We start from the raw sequence: 23,482 nt of genomic DNA, 5'->3' as shown, positions 1-23,482 counted from the left end.
GTTGATTGGCACCTTGAGAGGTTTTTGAAAGTGAACGTACCTACGCAAAGGCGGATTGAACAGACGGACGTCATCCAAAACGGCTTAAACCTATTGTTGAAAATAGTTTACACAACGGCCTCAGAGCATTCTCATATAATTTATTATATTATACTTGGTACGTCATTATGTGTTATGATAATAATATTTCAACTATTGGAGGTAAGACAGATCAACACTGCAGAGATCACCGATGTTGTTAGTACTGACGGTTAGGCAGTTTCCTCCTATACGTGATTGAGTCTGAATATTATTATTATCGGATTGTATGTATTTCCCTGACATTTCGTATTATACGTTCTGCCTCGAGTGAAGTGCATTTGAATGTATGTTTGATTTTTGATAATATTAGTAAAAATTGTATTCGCAAGCGGTATTTAGCGTTATATAGTGTTACTGCAGTTAGCTATACGAGCGCATAAACGTCCAATAAAAAAAATCGATTTATTAGAAAAAGAAAAATTAATAAATAAACTATACATAATATATTATACTGAATCGGAAGGTAGAAATTATTGTTTCCGCCAGACCAGAGTTTTGTTGATCTGTTTTCCCAATCTTTGTATTAAAATAATACGAGTATTATTGTAGTACTGCTTACTATAATACTTTGCGACGTGCGTTTTATCCAATGGTCTGAATCAAACTGCTTATAATATTATATTATGCGGCGGACTATTGTTCGATCAACGATTCTTCACACTTCGAAAAGGTTATAAGGATCACCTCGCCTGACACCACTGCACGTCCACGCCTGGTTATATATCATATACATCATCTGCACTATAATATTGGCCACGCATTTTGGTAGGAAGTAGGTACCCGCAGTACCGTATAATATAGCGGCGAACAATCAAAATGGACACTTCAAAATAGTACTGATAATACCTATAATTATATTAATAATAATTGCGATTACTTCTTGGGAATATTTTGAGTTTTATAATAGGTACTTCGAGGTAATAATAATAATAAATCCAAAATCGTCACTATACAGTGCTACATATAGTATAGGTAACTGCAGGTATGATATTATTATTATTATTATTATGTGGATCGCTTTTGGGCGGCCGACCTGGATCTAACTTGATTTAAATTTGTTTTAAATAACGATCCGCGATATCCATACGTTATAATTATCAGTGAAATATTTGTTATATACTGCACTTTCAACACCTCAGTTTTTTTTCCTTCAAATTCCTGTAGTATGACGTGTCTCGGCGGAAAGGTTATGGGCTGTAATTACATTTTAAACGGTTGTTTGCGATTAATGGCCAGTGAAAATGGTTTGAACACTTTCACGGTCATGAGGTCAAGATATTTTATACTTGCACCTAGATAGGTAGATAGTACTTAACAGCGCTGTTCAAAAGTTAAAATAATGTACGATTAATATTCGCATACCTACACATACGAACTGTTTTATAGATTTTGTCGTAATGGATAATTAATATTATAATAATTGTATTTAGGATCTGCAATTATTATTTTACTAAAATATTGAGTTGTCGACTAGTCGAGTTCGCATGCTTAAAATATAATGCGTACAATTAATAAATTATTAATACATTTGTATTGACTTATCGTTTTATATCAAACTCTTTCTACACGGAAATACATATATCGATATTATGTAATTGATTACTATACTTATTATCTAAACAAGTTTGGTGTTGGTTTTTTTTTCCAATCGTAACCGTAGTTATTATATTATTACTTAAGCGACAACGTTGTAATATTATACTAATGGAAATTGTATATCTCGTAATAGGTAATTCGTCTGGTTTTGTACTTGCAGTTATTGGGACATGAAACAATTTTTAGTTCTCAACAGTAATCATATTATTTAATATGAAATAATATTTCAAGATATATTTGACTGTTATAAAGGCTCTGTATTGCTAAAGATGGTCGAACATTTGAAATTATAAGCAATATGATTTTTTTTTTTTAATGTATGATTTATTGGCGTTAAAACAACTTTTCAAAATAGTGTTCAGACGTTCAATCCGACTCGAATATTATAAAGTCATAATCTTTCAAATAATAAAAATATTATCGAAATCTACGGTAGTATGATGAGTGATGACTATTACACGAGGCGTGAGAGTTTTCTTGACAGGTAAGTTTCTGAACTAAAAACGAGTCGACTCCGACTGTCATAAATAATTTATAACAATTATAACCAATATAATATTTAAACATTTTATTTCCCCGTAGAATTTTATTTTAACTTACGACCAACACGAATCGATCGAATTAAAATTTACTTCTATTCATATGCATTAAAATGGAGAACAAAGACATTTTCTCAAAATATCATCAAACAATAACACCATGTACGAAGTACGACATTTGTCCGTCGGGAAATGTGTGCAATTTTTCTTTATAATGTAATATTTTTTGCTCCACAGACACATTGGACTATTATTATTTATATCATGCGGATGGACATAGACGGACATAAACGATTTAGCACACAATATTTTATATTATACATATATAATACCATATCATACTGTCAGATACGAAACTGGCACGCGTGCGAACCCGGATTATTAATTAAACGTATTACTCGTCTCTCTCTCGTCTGTGACCGCGATTTATTTTCCGGTAGGTTCTTTGGATTGTGGTAGAGGGGAAAGTGGACGAGCACATAACCGCGTGTCGGAATCCAACCGGTTGCGCATTGTGTGCCACCGTCGTCGTAAGATTATAACAATAAATAATAATAATTTATATGAATTGAAAACGTTAATAATTACAAATTTATTACAAATGCATTCGTCGATGGTAATATGCATGGAGACTTTTACAGGAAACCTATAGGTGGTCTTATGTAAATTTAGGTAAATATTATCGTTATTACATATTATTTTCACCTGATTATTATTCATCAATAATAGGTATAATATTATACCCATGTGTGGGTATACGATTGTAAGATTTATACTTCACAACAATACGGCGATTTCCGATGCTTAGTTGTTCTAAAAAAAAGTTAAAATATCATTTAAAAAGGACGTTACCACACTCAATTGCCTCACTGTAATTACTGAAAAATTAAAAAAAGGTTGTCCATAAAATCGTAACTTGTGAGTTATATATTATGCTCGTTCCACACAAAAGCTATTGAACTTATTTATTGTTCGAGACTTTAAAAAATAACATACATCATAAAATCAATCGCTGAATCTGCACAGAATTTATACGAAAAATGAGGGAAGAACATCTCGATACACTTATTCCGAGATGAACATTTTTTTTATATTGCTTTATTGGCATTATACATATATATGTATAAATATGTATATTCCATAGTTATTTTTGAAGAAATGTGTACACGCATGACATATATAATATATATTTTACATATCCGATTATCAATGACTTGAATATTATATTTATTCACAGAACTTATGATATATACAATATAATAATTTCGACAATTTTAGTATTTTACAAACTTGTAATATGATGTGAATATAATAAATCGGTTTGAAAGGGTTCGTTGGTATTTCATATATCGAATATACAAATCACAGTATTGTGGACATTATAGGCATAATATATATAAATATATTGTATAGGTGTATATAAATAATATAAGTTCACATAATATCTTGAAAATACGTTATAGATACGTTGCTAGTGAACTTTAATGTAAAAGTATTACTCAATAACATATAATACGTTGCTAGTGAACTTTAATGCAACAGTATTACTCAATAACATATATTATGTACTATGCAGATATGACTGATATGAGTGCTTTGAAATTTGCAAATGCCAATGAAACTTTCTACAAACCACTAAGGTATTTTAAGGACATTTACTTTGAAGCTTATCAGACTATTACGTCAAGAACAAACACACGTGGTATCTCGAAATATAATGAATATATAATACAGATACTATTAAAATATCAATGAGTTCATTACTATACAAATATATGGATAGCACACGGATACTGTGTTGTGTTAGGCCCCAATGTATACACGTATACACATCACGATATTAAAGACCGATTAAAATATAATGATATGGTTTTTAGTGTATTTAGTATTTACTAATTATTCAGACATACCTACGTCATGCTGAAATAGTTCACATGTGTCTGATCCCCACACTCTAGTTAGAGGTCAGTATTTATAAAATTTAATTTATTTTTATAATTACATCAACTAACTACTTTCTACAGTAAGTTGTTGTTTTGTATGAAAATAAAGTGCACATTATAATATGCACAATAATTGCATTTTTTCTAGATTCAATAACACATACCATGCATTGTTATCTGTAGTGACCCGTAATTTTTACATAATATGTTGACTATACATAGTCACACATTTATTGTTTCTACAGAAATTAGTTTTAGAACCAAAGCTACGCGATAACAATAAGAATAATAATGCAAAATTATTAAAATTACTTGTGCACATACACGATTTAAATTTATTACACGGCAATAACATATAGAAAACATTGACCTTTTTTAGTGTAGGTACCCAGTACCCACTCACAGTGATGCCTCACACAAATAAACGCTTTCCTAGTCATAAAATACTTGATTTGGTTTACAGTATTAATAAGCTAAGGTTGTAGTATAGCGATCTTAGTATAGTGAGTATACATAATATTATTATATAGGTGCAAACACGTTTTAAATAATGACAATAACATTATATAGTTTTACAGTGCAGTGTTCATACAATATTTAAATTTTAAATTCAATTTTGACAATTGAGACGTTTAACTGCAAACGTATTGCACCAGAAGCGGTAAATATATATATATTATATATATATATGTGAGAACGTAAACATTATACGAAAGTATTATATTACTGACGTGTAAAGTGATAATCTATGCCCACGTTTTGTACATTGTATTACAAGTCAAAAGGATAATGTATTGTAGGTGTACTATGTGAACATGGTATGTGGTATGTCATTGATTACATTATTATAGTGTATTCGGCTATTTGATTATGGGTTTTTTTTCAGTCAAGTCGTACATAAAATCTTTACAGTTAAGATTTTAAGTTCACATCGAAGATTCGAAATAATATATGGAACTCACCCACGTTTAATTAACACTATTAAACATCCTTTAAAATAGCATGTTATCTGGAATAATTACCTAACGTTATTGATATACAATATTGTATATAATGCTATATTTATTCATGAATGAGTGAATTTCACTCAAAACGAGGTATGATTGATCACTTTCAAATTGAAGGCCACATTCGCCTTTAAAATACCACCCGCCATAGTGCAGTCTTACTTCGAATGCGACATACTCTCAACGAATGGAATATTACTATAATAACCAAATATGACAGAATTTCTTTTAAAAAGAAGCAATTCTGTGTTTATGTTACATGTGCTCCATTACTAACGTATAGCGATAGTGGATAATTATGATGATGGAATGTAAATTTGTTTATTCACGTAGGTATCGTAATCACTAATTAGAAGTTTTGAAATAAACGATATAGGTACAAAGATAATAGGTTAACCTGTTAATGAATAATGTCATAATATTATAATATTATCTATATTGAGGTACATTGTTTGTAAATATTGTTCCTTGTTACTTTGGACATTTTGATTTATCACGCGTGAATTTCATAATTTTAATTACTTCGATTAACTTAATATATAATATAATATGCACATCATTGATCAAAATTTGGTGAGGACCTCTTCATGTTTATTAAATATTTACTGAAATATAACTTATTTGAAATATTGTCATATTTATATAAATTCTAATTCGTAAATTATTAACCTTTTCAAGCAACAATCATTAAACTAAAAAGTTCTGTTTGTTAATATACAGAAATATAGTTTTTTACACCTTGCAAACTAACTTGGTCCTTACTTCTAAATTGATATCATCTGTCAAAACCCTGCTGTTATAATGGCCTCGTTACATAGTCGTAAATTCAATATTTTACTAATAAAACTGCCTTCGAAAAATAGATATTCGAAAATGAAACTAATTTTGTAACTGATATTGAGTTAATTAAATAATGTTAGAAAATTGTTAATTAAATTATTGGTTTAAATGTGTTCCTATTATTCGAAATAATATATCAATTTTAATTTTTGTTTAATTAAAAAAATGTTCAAGCAAATAAATGTAATATACAAATAAAAGACTTAAGTTTAAATAATGTATGAATTAGGATTTTAAAAAATAGCACTCTACAATCATGAAGCTATATTATATGCCGATTATGGTAGTATTTGTAGGTACCTGCTATTTTATTATTCTGCATAATTATATCATAATAATATTATGTCATAAAAGATAATCAAATCAGTATGTTCGAGTTAAAATTATTACTAAAATGGTAATCAGTAAGTACATGCTATAGTTATTAATACGTTTCAAAAAATTCCAACCGTTTCAATGTTCATGAAATGTAATTATACAACTAAGATTTAACACTTAAACCATTGGTTTATTTTTTATTTTTGTAAAGCAATGTAATTACATAAAATAAAACTACGACGGCGAAAATAGTGTGATGAACTGACTACAACATGATGTTTGGTTTGGGTTTAGTGGTATACGGTAAACCTATCGAGTAACAATCGAGTTTTATGACTATAAGTATAATATAGACAATATAGTATATAGTTTATAACTAATAAAAGATATTTTGTATACAATATATTCAAGTCAAAAAAATCTAAAAATACTTTTCGTTGTCGTTTAAAATAATATTATAATCGAAACACTGGAAATATGTTTTTTTTTTAGTTACATAGAACGATAAATTTAACCAAATCAAGAGAAGTTAAATACTAATAAATATTAATAGGTATTTTCGTGGGTCAATGTTAATATGTATATTACTATATCACTAAAATACAATAATACATTTAGATGATGATGATTTAATTTTAGAAATCGACTCTGAATTATTATCCTGAATAGGGAAAAAATGTATATTTTAATTAGTATGTATTTTTGGTGTGCATTCAAATAATATAATCAAGTAATTATGCATGTAAAAAATCGTTTTGACCACGTAAACCTAGATACGATTTGAGAAAACATGATATTGTGTATAGGTACTGTACAAGTATAAACGGGCGAGTGTAACGAACATAAAAAATATTGGATAAGCTATTATCCAGACTTTGTTAAAAACTTTCTATACAGGTAGTTAATAATCGACGATGTCCTGTCGGAATTTGTCGGAAATTGTTTATTTATGGTATTTCGTATCGAAGAACTAGTTTCCCGTTATCACACGGTTACGAGACCACTTCGGAAGTAACCTTTACGGAATATAGATACATCAATATAGGTATTATTTTTTTTCCAGTTTTGACTGCACACCACTGCAGTTAAAGGAAGATGGTATTAACGGTAAGAGAGGTTAAGGGCAGGAGACGACTAAACGGAGGTAGGTTGTAGGTACTACCATAGTACAACCGTGTGTGACACGTAAACAGCCTGCAACTAACCGGTTACCTCATTATTGGTTTTAAGTTGTCAACTTGTTTATGGGGCATATAATATCTACCTTCGGGTATTTTTATTTTTAATACATTTTTTTTCCTGTCGCTGCATCTCCATACATTATTTGATCTGACCACGCGATCGCTTACAAGTACATAATTATATTATAATGTAATTAATTTTAATAATAATATATTTTAATACCAGCTGTATTGTAATATCAGGCACCTGTCAGTTGCACTACTGCAGCCGATCTCTTGCGTCATCCCTCGTGGATCAAACACATATTTTTTAAACGATTTTATTTGAATTATAACAATCGATCGGTGAAGAGGAAAATTATACTGAAGAGTAATAATAGCAAAACTGTATGGACAACAACGGGCAACGTTCGGTTGAGATTAATAAAATATCCAAATATTTGTCGTCCCCTGGTGTAAATATTAAATAATGTATACATTAAAACTGAACTATTCAAAATGTCATTGTTTTCATTTAAATATACACCCAAAATCAGTTAAATATTTTACGATTTTGTTAACAACATGATTTTTATAGAAAAACACAAAGGCAATCACTTAAAATTTCAGGAGATTTTGTCGTTATTGTATAACGTAGAAATTACTAAGAAGTACCTCGAGTAGATACAATATACAAGTGACCCGTGTAAAGGGTTTAATTAAAGTTTTTCTGTTAATTAATGATCCGACTATGAAGCATTGTTTTACTGTTTTACTATATACAATTGAAAGTAAAACGATTTTTGAGATTAACTCGTTCGAATTTTATGACAACTATATTGCATTACGTATTTATTAGATTTCAAGCTTTCCATAGACCTACTGTAAACGCGTTTTAATTAAAATATCTGAGCACAAGAGATACTTAATTCAAATCCATAATAATTGTTTTTGAGCAATTTCATAAATGATTCTGAAACTCACATCTCAAGTCTGTGAATTTTCTATGAACCTCACTCACACAAAATAAAACTACAACGGTCGAAGCTTAGGCTATTTATATTAATAAGCTATAATTTTAAATAATATAAATGAAAAAATTCCATACCACAGTGGCTAAGGCGAACAACAATGCTAAATCTATGGAATAATATCTTACCTGAAAAAAAAATTAAAATTAAAATTAATTAAATACATTATTTTGCTGTTGTTTTTTATTCAAAACATAAAAAAAGTTAATTTTAAGATATAATACTCTGTATGACAACCATTTATAATTTAATTTGACGAAATCAAATCCCACGACATTATTATTATAATAATAATATGTATGCGTGATGCGTGTATGTGGCTTAGCTCGTATTTATATCTAAGATACTATAAATTTACGTTAAAAACAAGATTTTTATTTATAACACATGTACCTATACCTATAAACATTAAATAATTCTTTCAAACAATAATTATGATTGAATAGTAGAAACTCGGGCGATTTTCACCTTATTGTTTCGTGAAATCAAACAATCTTGTCAGCTTATTACCGATGCGAAATCTCGTTAACCTGTGTTCAGATATTGACGCCATGACGATGGTATACACTACACATACACATATACCATATCGTATAGGTGCTATATCTATCATCGAAATACAGACGTCTATACCATACACATGAATACATAATGGTAGGTAGGTATAACACAAACGTCACGTTTTTCGTGTGCGAATGCAATTATCTACTTGACGAAACAATGGTGTGAAAAAAGCGACGGTATATACGTATATCATGTGTTGATAACAAGCGGTGACAAATCGTTTTTGAAAAAAAAAAATAGTAAATAATGTATACTGCAATTACTTTTGTAATTATGTATGAATGTTTGAAAAAAAAATATCAATTAGAATAATGCATATAGAACTAAAACAATATAACGTCTGTTTAAAAAGTCAAATTTCCATCCAAAACATGTAGGTAATGTAATTGAGAGAAAAGTGCAAGAGATTTGATTTAAAAAAAAAAAACTAATTATTGTACTATTCCTGCTGTTGACGTTATTCACTTTTTAAACATAATTTTATGTGATTGCGACGCCACGCTGCTCGTAAAATATTCGTATAAATTATTTAGCGGTAAAACGTGTAAAACTAAAATCGCGAAAAAGTACGGTACGCAGTGAACATAATATTATATTATAAAGTATACAAAAAAATAATATATATATATATATATATTAAACCGCGATTTCTATACCGTTATTGTGCATGGTTCACGGATTTTTTTTCTGATCTTTTTCTCTCTCACTCACTCACTCACTCTTACATAGATACGTAGTATAATATATATATATATATATGTATATAATCTCGCAGAATGTACATGTATTGTATATAGACACGAAAACATATAATTTTAACGTGTGCTTAATGGCCCTCTTTTTTCGACAGTCGAATGAACCCGCAAGTACAACTCAGCTGCAGGTATACACACACACACATATATATTATATTTTGAAAATTAAATGTAATATGTATATAAACACTGGTGAAACATGTATACGTAAATATTTTGTTTCAGACGTGGTAAGCGATATCATGCTATTATATATTGTAGAATATGATATATGTTTTTTCACGACCTAAGATCATTAGGTACTCGTCAATAAACGAGCACACAATTAGAATCGATCAAGAAATATTATAATATGCATTGGCACCAGTAATGGCAGACAAGAAAATATATGGACGTGCTAAGCAGCTGGTGATGCTTCGATGCTGCCCTTGTCGACTTTTACCAACCCTCTCTCAACCTTAAAAATGTGGGTCACTGGCAACCTGTGTTGGAAATGTCCATGCCTCTAGAAAGCCGATGGACCGCTACTACCACATCTAGATCTCTAATCAATCATCACCCTGCACATAGGATAATAAGCAACCGTAAGTTGTCCTGCACGAGTAACTCTATATACTGTCACACGTATATTATTATACGATCGTGATTGAGAATAAGCAATCGTTATAATATAGTTACGTGTTTAGTTGTTTATCTAGCGGATGTATAAGTTATAGATATTTTATTGCATGTTGAAACGTCAAAATTACTATAGGTAATAAGTATATGCACGCGTAGATTATGAGATGTACAAGATAATATTATGTATTAATTGGGCTGATTAGATTTGACGAAAAATAGTTTGAAATAATTGGCCCTGCAGACACATGCATAATAATAATTATTGTATTATTCTCCCGATACTATGCAACAGATTTCTAAAATAATGCATAGGTAATGTATATAATGGCTTGTGTTAATAATTAACAATAAAAACGTTGGATTTAAATGAGTTTTAAATTTAAATAATGACAATCATCGATCATGATTACTAAATACTAAGTACTATATTCAACCATGTTCATCGTATAAGATCGTTATTCGTATTATTTTTATTATAAAACGTTAACGCAACTCAAACCTTCAAGTAGCAACGAGATTTTTAGTCATTCATTTTGGCCTAATAAATTTCCACTATTTTCCGTACCTTGGTATCCACGAGGACACAACTTATTGTAATATGATTCAGTCGAGCCACGATAAGTCGAAAAACTTGACAACTTGAATTTTTTTTATTGCCAAATAACTTAATTTAGACAAATTCAATATCTCGAAGCGAATTTTTATCCCTTTCAACTTATCGCGACTCGACTGTATATTAATATCAGTATATAATATGGATTCATCATATGCATGTACAATTATTATTACCTCTATACAAGTTTTTAGGAAAACTGAATATTATTTTATATTTTTATAACATAAAATAATGAGTAGCGGTCATGCATATCATACAACCAGTTGTATCATAATATACTTAAACTTGAATTTAAATACGAGAGACGCTTCAAAATTAATAATTAATATAGAAAGTACATCAACGTCCGACAATTTTCGATTTCAATATAATATTTACTGTTACCATGGTTAGGGCCCGTAATTATATGCATTTGCATGCTTTTTCTAAAAATTTCGAAAAATGGCTATAGGTAAATTACAAATTTTAATTATATTCAATAGATCTGAAATTCAAAGTTTTATTTTGCATATTTTTGCATATTTAGTAGCCATTTTTGACATACATATTTCTGTATTTTAAAATTATTTATTGCATATTATAATTTATACGGGTTTTTTTTTAAATATTTTGCTTGTATTAATTTAAAAAAAAAACGTATTCATAGTCCATATAATTTGACAAAGTCGTTTCCTAACAGAGCCTATCAGGACAAGTAGTAATTATTTGTTATTGAGTAGGTTTTCATGAATCATTCATTAGTTGTGTTAGTTTCTTGCGCGTTTTTCATGATCCGAGTACGCGTAATTTGCCAAGTAAAAATGCCAAAAATGAATCATATAAATACAATTCAATTTTATGGAAACGTATAAAAATTAATGAAAATAAAAAAACTTTTTTAATCGATTTTTTTGCATATTTTTATTTTTGTAGGGTAATATCCCTACAAAATAAGAGCATAAATGCATATTTCTGTGGTTTTTAAAGCATATAAATCCAGACACTAAATTCACGATTGTTGTAGTGGTACACAAGTGACATCGAATCGAATCGAATCAGATGAAGTATGAAATGATTCACGGAAAATCGATGTGTTCTGCCCCATGTCTGACAGCAGACATCGTTAGAGCCGAGTATGTGTGTAGGTACAAAGTGCAGAAACATGTGCGCAATATTTACGTGCAAGACTAACAACTCGAGTTGGGTATTTTATATACTAAAGTATACGTATTGCGTGTTTTTATAAGATATGATCAAATTACCATAATAATAATATATTGGTAGGATAGTATACGAGTTTATCTAAAAATTGTGAACTCGTGCAATATTTTACTACGATCCGCAGTACGGAACAAAATTTAAAAGTAGGTATCTCTGTTTTCGAACACAAGCCTGCAATACTCGGTTGTTATTATGCATTTGTAAAATGGGTTTGTCATATATATTTGCTGCATGGCCTGCACTAGGAGTTTTACACACGTCTGATTTGTGTAATATAATATCAATGTATATTATTATGACGGTGACTATATGGAACCCTACGGTTACCGGAACTGCAGGAATATCAAAGGGCGCACGTATTAGTTATATATATATGATAATAATAATATTGTTTTTTTTTTTTATTGGTAATAAAGCTTCAACAACAAGGTCATTAGCTTGCAGTAGGTTTACGTTGTTATATACAATTAAGTTATAGTTGAGAATTACGTGATTATATGTTAGTTTTTTTTTTTTTTTTTTTTTTATTCATAAAGTTTTACTGACGAATGTCATCTTAACTTACTGTTAATAACATTATTTTTTTTAACATTTAGAAAATAAATAACAATTAAAAAAAAAAAATACATTAGTGATATAAGATACAAATGACTACATATATGTAATATTATAATAATATTATAATTTCTTATTAAATTGAATTAAATTAAATAAATTAGTTATAGGCGTTATAGCAACAAGTCGTGGGGACGTCCACGCTTGAGTCGGCGTACAGAAGGAGGGACACTTAGTTTGTAATATTTCGCACTGTGAGCAGAGTTGATGTGGCTGAAGAAGTTGATTGCTGATTTTTTTATGAACTCAACTATTGTGGGTAGCTGGAAGTCTTGATGAAGTGCATCGTTGCGTACAAACCATGGGGCATTAGAAATGGTTCTCAGAACTTTTGATTGAAAGATTTGTATTTTATGTATGTGGGTTTTTGCACAATTTCCCCACACAGGGGATGCGTAAAGAAGTAATGGTCGTAGTATTTGCTTATATAGCATAAGAGAGCATCTCCAGCTTAATGCAGTTTGACGGTTAATCAACGGGTATAGAACTTTTAGTCTTTGGTAGCCTTGTTGTAATTTGGAGGTGATATGAGGATTCCAGGTTAATTTCCTGTCCAAGATTACACCGAGGTATTTGATATTTGGTGACCAAGGAATACTATTACCGTTCAATTTCAAATTTTCAGGAGTTTTGGGGCGCCGGTTGGAGAAGAGTACCGCTGTACTCTTTTGAGGGTTTAATGCAATTTTCCATTTTTCTCCCCATTTTTGGATTTCATCCAAGTGGGCTTGAATATTTTGTGTTAATGTTTCAACGTCCTTAGCGCTTGAGTATATAGCACTATCATCAGCGTATAGTGCTACTTCAGTATTATTCGTTGTAGGGAAGTCCGAAACGTATAGATTAAAAAGTAATGGTGAAATTTTTGAACCTTGTGGTACACCTGCGTTGATTTGTTTTGTTTCCGAAGTAGTATCATTGATTCGAACTTTGAAGTAGCGATCAGAGAGGTAGGATTTAATTAGATAATATATTGCAGTGGGAGTGTTTAATGTTTTTAATTTATATAAGAGTCCGTCATGCCATACGCGATCAAAGGCTTGGGCTACGTCTAAGAAGGCAGCACCTGTGTGTAGTTTTTTTTCAAATCCATCATTTATATGCTCCGTTAGTCGTAAAAGTTGTTGGGTAGTGGAGTGGTGAGATTTAAATCCAAATTGGAAATGCGGAATAGCATTTATTGCATTTAAATAACTGGTAAGCCTTGAGTGAATAATTTTTTCAAATATTTTTGATACTGAGGACAGAATTATATGTTAGTAGTTTTTACAGTTTTATATAATATTTAATAATATTATTATTATCGTTGTTTTTAAATATAAGGTGATACATCTAAGTTTCTACTCCCAATATATCGAAAATTTTCGAAATGAACTGAATTAGAGTATTTTTTGGAGTATTTTGATAAATAAATATCCAAACGATTACTCATAATATGGTTAATTAGACACTGGCAAGTATATTAAGTGTTTGGTGAAATTTAGATCGTAGTTGGTATAATCCGAGAAAAACGTTGATAGCTACTTATCTAGATTTTAAATAGTTATAATAATTATTCAAATATACGTACTGTATGTCTGTCTGTCTATACTCGTGAGAAATTCAATTTGTATTGATCGAATCGAACCTTTCGAAGTACCTACCCAGAAAAACACATTGCTCGGAATATTATGTAATTATAAAGACTGATATTGTCGTTCAAAAAAGCAAATAATTAAAAATGATTACGATGGCAAATGTATAATTTTTACAATGTATATTATGTACCAATCATTATAATTTTTATCGGAAATAGGATTTCGTTCATTGACCTGGACAGACATGTAGTGACAATAATATTAAAGTATATCAACTGCAGCAACTATATAATTTATATATTACTGTGCCTATACCTACAAAGACGTACATGTCTAATACATAAACGTGTGCAGCAAACGACAATCCCGTTTCTCGTCATCTACGTTCGACATATTATTATCATCATCGTCATCATCGGTCATCAGTCATATCTCACCGGCCCCGGCACGCGCTTAACAATGGTCTCACGCTTCCGGTCGACCGTCAATCGTAATATTATTGCGCTTCGGCCGCCGATGACCGTCACTGACTGCAGTGGCAGCTACAGGTTTTTATTACTATTATTATTGTTTTTGTCGCCACGACATATATATATATATATTATACATGATGCAGCCGTTGACCCCCCCCCCTCCCCATGCCCCTTTATTCTATGTATAATCTCTTACGGAAAATTCAATAAAATCGTCGCCGTCGACAAAACGGAAAAAAAAACGGTAATAAAACACGGGTATGAACCGTACATAATAATATAATATATTATGCGCACATACGACTGCGCGAGTATTTATTATATATTTTTGTCTCTGCGGCTCACTTAATAGTATAATAATACGTATAATAAATAATAATAATATACGACCGGAAGTATTTCGCCGTGACGTTCGTTAATGCATAGCAGCGATTCGCTAAATATTTGCAACGAACGCGCAGACGCAGCGGTGGTCGTTCGAGGTATACACTTTGGAATTTGGACGTGACGTATCCTCTGCGCAGCACACCTCTTACCGATGAAATGGCAAAATGTCCGTGTGAGTGAAAGAAAGATACCACTGCATAGGTTTTGCAGATATTGAATATAGATAATAATAATAATAATAATAATAATAATAATATTAGTACATCAGGCAAGACGCATAATGTATGTATTATATTTTATATGTATGTATATATATATATATATATATATATATATATATGTATATATAGTAGTATACATAGTTTGTCGCGATTTTTTATCATTTCGTGTAGCGCTTTCTCCTGCAAAATGCGCGCTGGTAGAATATCATATTTTATACCTAATAGTAGATCTGTGTTTATATTTATATACCTATATAACAGGTAGATACCAGGTAATAGGTATACTTCTTCACGTCATATTTTACACTGCGACATAAGTATTCAGACTTGACACTTTTACTCAAAAACATTATATCAAACGATTTTTATAGGTACCTATAAAATATTTCTATTTAATTACATATTCAGGTGCGTATTCGTTTTATACACTTTAAAAAAAAATAATATATTTATCATAATGTTTGTGTGCGCAATATGTAGCTTCAAAACAAGTGTATTTATCATCATTCGCGAACGGTACGAGATACAATCGAAATCCACCATTATATTATATACATAGGTGCTTAAAATTCGATGTGTACATTATTATAATATTGTATTCGATTTGAATAATTATTAAAACGAAAGTTTCGCTTATTTTATCAATCGGATAAAATTATTGTTATTATATTATTCGTTTGTTAGACCCATTCACTTTCTTGCACGCCGCACCCGTGTATTGCTGGTTCTCATAGGTTAAGCATACAATATAAATATAATACTATTGTAATGCACATTGTATATATAAATGCGTATTCGGTGTTAGGTCGTGTACCTATATTGAGTACGATCGTAATTCGTAGAGTTAAGGATACGTGGACGTAGATCTTATTCGCGCATCACACGCAGCGACAGATCGCGGTCCTAAAAAAACGAGTGCAGCGTGTGTGTATTATAAATTATGATATAGGCGGTACCAAATATTATATTTTAATATTGAAATCTTGTGTGTACATTACAAGAATATAATATGAGAAATTTACAACCGGAGCCGGTCAACTCGTCATCGTACACTATATACGTCCGATTTTCGTGATGGAAATTATTGTCGAACGATCGTATATCCGAGTGTAAGCTGACTGTGTCCGCACATATATAGGTACTTATATTATAATAATAAAATTACAATATTATATACGTTTCCGCGAAAACCCGTTTCGATGATATATAGGTATATATCGTCTGTTGATTTCCACGACGACGTATAGCTAGGTATACATATATAATACAATATCATACAAAGGCGAACTAGCTGAGCTATGTGACTCGGCTATTCGCCGGTTGTAAATAATATAAATATATAATCCGTGGGCGATGCGTTTCTCCGATACGATTCTGCCGGATTATAATATATATATACCGCGTGTGTACGTACGTCATACATGTATATAGGTAGTATAGGTATATATTATATCGCGGGAGCAGTCAGCGCGGTATAGAAAAAGAAAAAAATCTATAGTAAAAATAGTAATGATAAAAAATTTTTTAAAAATTACACGGCATAATAGAAATCGCCTATGTGTGCTGCAGTGTCCATTGTATGCGAATCCAGTCACGACGGAATCCTTGTTTAACGGTTGTCAATGGTGCGGACCGAGTGTGTGTGTGTGTGTGTGTGTGTGTGTGTGAGAGAGAGAGTGTGGGCGTGCATTAGTGTGCGCGTGTGTGTGTTGTATACATAATAAACGCCTTAAGGAAATGAGTCAGTGGGTCGGCGGCGGCGGACACTGTTTACGTTTTGGCTCTCCGATGTATACACTCGTCGTCGGTGAAGTACTTCTTCAATATTATACTTCGTTGAGCCGCAGAGGACCAGGGAACGGGTTTTTGGCGGACGTATTATTATGGCCGTAATAAGTTATAATATATAATGGAGAGGACCCCCTCGACAGGAAACTGCAGACCACTGTGGCTCCAAGTGTGGTTAAAAACGCATTAAATGTCGCTTTGCCGATTCACACGCGCGCGATCACATCATCATGTCTTATATATTATTATTATGTTGTATAATAAAAGTACATTTTCTGATGTGTGTTTTTCAACCGTAAATACTTAAATCGTTAGCATAGTGTACGATATTATTTATTTATTCGGTGTCCGTCAACGCCGACTTCCTACGTGTATATAATATTTTGTTTTTGGTTTTATGGATTTGTTTTTGCGTACGGTCAATTTTTATTATGACGCGTTATGATACACGTTTGTGATAAATTGTCATCTGCACGTCTATTGTATTTTAATCCAGCGTTTAATTGAATTATTCTTTGTTTTGTTTTGTTTTTTTTTTTTTTTTAACGAAATGTGACGAGGCATCAATCTTTTTTTGTGGTATCCATTAAAATTGATTTTAGCTGTTCTAGATTAGTAGTGTTATTACTATTATTATTATTATTATTTTTTTTTGTAAAACTATTTGGTCTGTTAAGTTATTTCAAATAATAACTATACTATAAGAAACGTGTGTTTTTACGATTACCTACTAGAAAGATCTTTTTAATAAATTTAAGGTAAACATTTTTTGATGCAGTATAATAGGTATAACTGGAATGTTGGTATCGATGTAGGTAGTAGGTACAAACAAAAATTGCTAGTTGTATGAAATAATAGTTAACTTTACAAGTTATTTTAGATGAGTATTAATCTTTTTCGAAAATGTAATTTTTCTTCAAAATTATCACATAAAATACAAATTATTGCACTAAATATATTCAAACGTTTATTTTGTTTTGATATGATATAATATGATTTTTCGATTATTTCGACATATTCCGCATTAACGTGTACCAACAATAATATGCTTGAAGACGTTATTAGTTTTTACGAGATCAATATTAATTGATGTGATATTTGTTAAGCCTACTAACATAGTTTTCGGATGTTTTCAGAATGATAATGCAATTGATAAGTCCATAATAATGACTTATAACCGAAATACGTTGATACCCTGCCAATTAATATAAGCGCGTTTTATAAGTTATAACGAAACGATTGTCTTACGTATTTGCGTCTTTATAATATGTACTTACGGTTTGTAAATATATATTAAAACAATTAATGAATGTAGTGATACCTTTTAGCTAAATGTAATTTATGATTTCAACTTACGTAGAAAACTAAATTTGACAAAATATATAAGGTTCAATAGTTTATTTAGATATAGTAGATTAAATGTATAATTAAAATTAAAATCTAATCAAACTACAAACATCCAATATTTCAATGGCAGGTCGGCATTTAGGCAATACAAGTATACCTATCTACTATAGTTTCGATATCATGGCGATTGCTAAATCTACTGTTCACTGATGCGCAATATAGGTAGGTACAGAATATATAGCATACATAGGAGAGAATTAAACAGACAGTGAAATGATCATCAGGATGAACCAGTAAAGAGTACATTCGCATTGTACAAAATTAATATAATACCACCACATTGCACTATATATATACATATATAGAAATCTAGCTACATAGGAATACAACATATATTTTATTTATAAATATAATCTCGTGCAGTTTCTGACAATGTGATATTATTTAATTATTGAGCTAACACAAAAGCATAGCGAATTAATCGGCTCGGTGTGTATATATCAGACATAAAACAAATATATATATATATAATGCCGAGTGTTGTCAGAAACTGCACAGTGCAGTTGCAGCTATAGTACAATGAGCTTTGTAATGCTTATGCGAGATATTATATCATGTCTACGTATAATGTGAATTTTTCAGCAAATCTCTATACCTGCATACATTTGATAATAATACGAGTATAATATATAACAGGATTTTATACTGCGAAATGTTCTTGAACGCGTGTACAAAATGTAAAATGTATAATATATAATGTATATTGTATAGGTAATATAATATGTGGACTAATATATAATAATCAGATGCACGCAACGGACGATGATGAGGTGATGGTTGCTGAGCGTGTGTAGGCGATGGACCGAGAGAGTGGAGGAGAGAGATAGAGATGAGGAGAGAAGTGGACCGATATATCGTTATGATATGGCCAATCAATTGGATTGGACACGGTCGCGCAGTTGGTTTTTATTCATGTCCATAATTTTTTTTTATTCTCGTTCACTCTGCACGCGTTATATATTACGCCGCGAGAACCGTAAGTTCGAAATATTATAATAATAATAATAATAATAATAATAATATAATATGTCGAATTACCACCCGGTAATTGAGTTAAACTATTTCGGACAAATTTAAATTGCTGCATTGAGGAACAAGAGTAAAGAATTCGTATTCTGACCCACACTGTATACACATGTGTGTGCGACGAATACTTGTATATAATATAATAACATAAGATATTATTATAATAATATATACACATTCTGAACCGTTGTTGTCGGTCGCGCGCGCGCGCAAATTGATCTAAGCGGATGCGAACACTAGCTAGGCAGGTACTTATATATATACACATAAACCTATACCATTGTCGCATGGTTATATCAAAAACCAATAAAGGAATGTCGTTGACATAGATCGGCAACGTATTTGCGGACAGCGGCGAGTCAATGGGAAATTGTTGTTACCCACCATAAGTAATGACTTCCGCGACGTAATTTTGTATTTTATAATATTTGTATGACTATAGGAGAACAAAAGAAAAAAAGTACAATTACACAAGAAATCAAATATTCAAATGTCACTGTCTGTATTCATCTATATTTTATATATTTTGTCAAAAAAGTGAAAACTGAACTCGTTTTAACAATAATTTTATCCCAGACTATCATAATTGTACGTCAAGTGACTGGAAATATATATTGTCACTCATCAAAATACTATAACGATAAAGTTAAGGTTTATTTCGAAATCAAAATATTAAATAATAAACTATAGTAGTGGTATCAACAAGAATTTATAGTAAATATATTTTGTTCATAATTATATTAGATTTGAATAGTAATAATTACGTTCTGTCAAACAGACGATAAACAGTTCGCTGCTTTCAATTCATAACCATAAATGTCATATAGTTTCTCAACTCAATTTATGTCTTCTCTTTTTAAAATAACAAAGCTTTAAAGAAAATATTTAGAAAGTTTAAATTTAATAATACCATATTAAAATCTAATCTTACCGTCATATACATAAATGTTTATTGTAAATATATATTAAGTTTGTTCAATAAGATTCGTTAAAGTTTTTCAACCATATATTATTTGTAGGTATACGAGTAACTAGTAAGTATTTAATCAAATAATTGGGAAAATAAGATTTAATAACAATATTAATTAAAAAATTATATATTTTTCATATTTATAGTTAAAAAGAAGAAAGCACAATTTGGTTTTTACGATTTCTGTTGTTTTTAATTTTAAAGAACATATTATTATAAGACTGACAAATATTTTAACTAAATTAAATATTCATAACTTTCTTACATAAATTTAAAATACATTTTCAAATGTTCTGACATGATGAAGTTTTATTTAGACATTTTTTTTTTGAAATAAAATTCAAAAAAATCCCTCAAAGAATTTTTTTTTTACAACAATAAGACAACTTGAAAGTCATATTGGTTATGTCATCAACAAATAAATAAAAAACAAGTCATACCTACACTCATATTAATCAGTGGACACCAGACTGAAACCAATACGAATCCAGATAATTAATTACTATAATTATTGTTGGGCGTATAAGGAAGTATATTAGTCGAATATTGGCAGCAGCACAATTTTATTTCATTGTAGTGTGAAAAGAATTAATTTAAAGTACCTCAGCTTCTTAGAATTATTTTTTTAAGGGAGAATGTATAATCAACTATTGAAGGTCGAAGGTCTACTCGTCGAAAATCTTTAAAAGATATTACTTTTTTTTATATACTATATACCTACGTCTGTAACCTGTCTATCAAAATGTCATTATCACACCGACCTTGGAGTTAGGAACTAAATCATTACAAATGATTAAGCAAAAAAAAGGGTAGCTTATTAATAATATAATTGAATACCTACACGTTTTACTCGGAAACGTACTTAAGTAAAGTACCTATACTTAATAGACCAATCTAATTGCGTATTCATCGTTTGCATTATGCATTTTATGTATATCATATAATAGGTACGTAATTATATATAGTAATATATTATAAATTATATTATTAAGCCATAAATATGGAAACCGGTTTGGAAATAACTTTCGCAAAATGTAAAAAGTAATATTTAGCATACCTAATATGATATTTCTGATTTAAAATTCAAATGTTGGAACATGGACAGGTATGCTGAAATAATGAAATATATTATATTCAGTTGTCGTCTTCTCCCGGTGACGTCGAATCATTCGACTCGAATGCGTACCTAGTATAGATATTCGCATATTTCCAGCGCTGATTTACAAAAGCCGATAAAATGCGTTTTAAATGCAATCGTGGGCCCGTTTCCTGTGTACCTGACACGCGTATTATTATTATTATGATTTACCCATATTATAACGCTGATCAATATTGTTTTACTAATGGTCTCGGTTTTTCTCGAATTCCCACGTTGTCTGATCGATACATGCAACATTCCTCCGTTTACCTATACGTACCTATTCTATAATACAACGTATCGCGTGTAAAAACTGCAGTAACGGTGGTGGCTATAATGTATTACGCGTATATTATACAAAATACAGATTGGTTGTCGATAGTTCCGTTTTGTATGATGGTGGTTAATAATAATATTGCGACGGTTATTCTGCTGACGTCAAAATTATATAGCAAATTTAGTTACGTTATTTTCGGGTGTTGCAAACGCGCGGCCGCGACGTGCATTGGATTTACAGTTAAAAAAAAATCCAAACAAACAAATCGTCGATTCGAGTTTAGAATATACTCAAAAATACTATGCGCGTGTTTTGTATATTATTATCGTGTCGTTATTACGCGTTATAATATGCGTGCGGAAGTGAGGAACGAACTGCAGGACTCCGCGGAAACTGCAGATATTTGTCTCTCGCGAAAACCCAGTAAATCGTAAAAAGAATATGCATGTCTGAATGCGATGACCACAACTACGGTATAGTGTCACGGTGGCACAAGAGCTGTTCGTAAGTCGACATCGGTCATGGTCCGACGGTGCAACTCTTCGCACCGGCGCAATTGGCGCGCTGACCAACGAACGCGACGAGATTTATCTTGTGATCCGCCGTGGCTGAACATTCAAAATATTATGTTCCATAAAGTAGCCATAATGTAATGAATTGGACGTTAATATTGTATAGTATAATATGCGTGCGCAAGTGTTTATGTTACACTCGTTTTCTTCGCAGACGAGAAGGAGCCGAATTGGTATATTATTATTACAAGACGGAACTGGACAAGTGTAAAAACTGTAATATAATATCATGTATTTATGTACCTAAGTATGAAATTGTTGTTGTTTTAAAATTTTAGAACAGTATCATATTATTGCGGTGAAATGTGCGCCAGGGTTTTTTGTTAAAAAAAAAAAAACACTTTGTTCATGTGTTGTATACTTAAAATTAGTATTTACTCAATGTTAAAAATTATTGTTTTTTTTTTTCGTATGCGTTAATTAATTTTTTTTAAACTTTTTGTTTGGATTTATAAGAAAATTGTTCAAAAAAATTTCGTTGGTTGTTTTGCCAGTTTTCAGGAGGAATAAAATACTCTTTTACATCCATGAGTTTCTGCAGTTATCGCTTAAGAAAGTTTATAATATCGACGTGATATATGCGGTGATGGAACTCGAACACTATCACAGTATATACCTATCAAAATAATATCATATTTATAATTGTATCGCCATTCATAATATTCTTGTTAGAGCGCAAGGTCAAGTGGCGAGTGACGACGACGAGGAAGGCGGATTTTTTTGCTCTAAAACAATATCGACTGAGAAAATAAAAATATTA

General features: G+C 30.7%; 2 protein-coding genes across 6 annotated transcripts in view; one reads left to right on the top strand and one right to left on the bottom strand.

Moving 5' to 3' along the window:
- The window catches only part of LOC107166746 (uncharacterized), an 82,237-nt gene that overhangs the window by 27,931 nt on the left and 30,824 nt on the right, over positions 1-23,482 (bottom strand). The window lies entirely within an intron of this gene.
- Positions 9,703-23,482, top strand: part of LOC107166326 (uncharacterized) — a 72,779-nt gene continuing 58,999 nt past the window's right edge. For all 5 annotated transcript variants that reach the window (XR_016190597.1, XR_016190596.1, XR_016190595.1 and 2 more), the window contains exons 1-2: positions 9,703-9,962; positions 10,060-10,418. The gene's annotated coding sequence lies outside the window, so the exon portion shown is untranslated. The remainder of the gene's footprint in view (positions 9,963-10,059; positions 10,419-23,482) is intronic.

This window comes from Diuraphis noxia, unplaced genomic scaffold, assembly GCF_037042655.1.
Source record: "Diuraphis noxia isolate RWA-SAM2 unplaced genomic scaffold, SU_Dnox_SAM2 contig0002, whole genome shotgun sequence".
Lineage (NCBI taxonomy): Eukaryota > Metazoa > Arthropoda > Insecta > Hemiptera > Aphididae > Diuraphis > Diuraphis noxia.
Note: the sequence above shows the minus strand (reverse complement) of the source record. Positions and strands in the feature narration are given on the sequence as shown.